The following is a 1,787-nucleotide window of genomic DNA, read 5'->3' as shown; positions in this document are numbered from 1 at the left end:
GGTCTTGCTTTTGCTCAGGCTAGTATCAAACCTGCCTTGGCCTCCTAGAGGGCAAGGATTACAGGTGTGAGCCACACACCAGCTAGTTGACCTACTTTTCATGGACAGGACACATACCACATGTACGTATCAGTACAGTAGGCCTGGTTCCTTGTGCAGACCAGCATGTGTTGCAGTTTGTCACAGTCCCTTGGATGGGCAACTTATAGAGGCTCTATGCCAGGGTGTCATATTTTGGGCTAAAACTGCTGGAGCTTGTGGGGCTCAGGGGCAGAGTTGGGGTGAGGGTCGGCGAGAAGGAGAGAGTCTAGCCCAGTGATTCAGGAAAGGCCCTATTAGAAAAGAGCAGAGTGGCTCGGCGCCTATAGCTCAACCGGCTAAGGCGCCAGCCACGTACACCTAAGGTGGCGGGTTCGAATCCCCAGCCTGGACCCGCCAAACAACAATGACGGCTGCAACCAAAAAATAGCCGGGCGTTGTGGCGGGCACCTGTGGTCCCAGCTACTTGGGAGGCGGAGGCAGGAGACTCGCTTGAGCCCAGGAATTGGAGGTTGCTGTGAGCTGTAATGCCACGGCACTCTGCCCAGGGTGACAGCTTGAGGCTCTGTCTCAAAAAAAAAAGAAAAAGAAAAGAGCAGAGTGGAGTCTGACCAGGAGCCAGCCCCCCCACACACACATTTTCAAGAGGCTTTTTATTAACCCTATCAGTATAGCGGGAGGGGCGGAGGGAAGCCTGGGAGTCATTCTCTTCAGACTGATGTTTGTGTCAACACACTGCATCTTCTTGCCAGGAGCTTATCTCTGGTGCTGGCCAGGACAGGGGTAGATGTTTTCCAGGAACAATGGCCTTGAAGCACTCCAGGTGTCTGAGGAGGAGGTTGCTGTCTGATTTCTGATCTGCTTTCTTTCACTAATTGCTGCTGTCTTCCCCTGATGGGTCATGGCACACAAAGCCTCTTCACAGGAAAACTAGATGGCTCTCTGAGTCTTTTTTTCCTTCAATTTTTATTATCTGTTTATTTATTTATTTATTTGTTTATTTTTTACAGAATCTCACTCTGTCACCCAGGGTACAGTGAGTGCCATGGCATCACAGCTCACAGCAATCTCAAACTTTTGGGCTTGAGCAATCCTCTTGCCTCAGCCTCCAGAGTAGTTGGGACTATAGGCATCTGGCACAATGATTTTTTTTTCTACTTTTTAGTGAAGACAGGGTCTTGCTCTTGCTCAAACTGTTGGGTTCAAACCTGCCAGTCTCAGTATATATGGCTAGCTCTGTAACCACTGTGCTACGTGCGCTGGGCCTAAGCCTGTGTCTTTATTTCTTATACATACTCAGCCCTGTAACTTTGTGTAATTTGAATGTCTATCAGAGAGATTAAAATACGAGTCATAGAAGAGATTTGAAAAGGAAGAAATGGCTTTATCTAAGAGAAACATTTTGTCCAACTCACTGAAAAATACCTGAACTAAGGAGATAATATAAGGAGTGAAAAATTGTTGAGTGTAAGACAAGCAAATGGCCTGGGGTGACAAAGAAGCCGCATTTCCTGACATTCGAAAGGTGAGAAGTGCTCAACCCAGGGTGACAGAATGAGACTTTGTTTCAAAATAATAAATAATGGCTCGGCACCTATAGCTCAACCGGCTAAGTCACCAGCCACGTACACCTAAGGTGGCGGGTTCGAATCCCCAGCTTGGACCCGCCAAAAACAACAATGACAGCTGCAACCAAAAAATAGCCAGGCGTTGTGGCGGGTGCCTGTGGTCCCAGCTACTTGGGAGGC

Source organism: Otolemur garnettii, unplaced genomic scaffold (assembly GCF_000181295.1).
Source record: "Otolemur garnettii isolate 467f Iridium unplaced genomic scaffold, OtoGar3 scaffold00004, whole genome shotgun sequence".
NCBI lineage: Eukaryota > Metazoa > Chordata > Mammalia > Primates > Galagidae > Otolemur > Otolemur garnettii.
Note: the sequence above shows the minus strand (reverse complement) of the source record.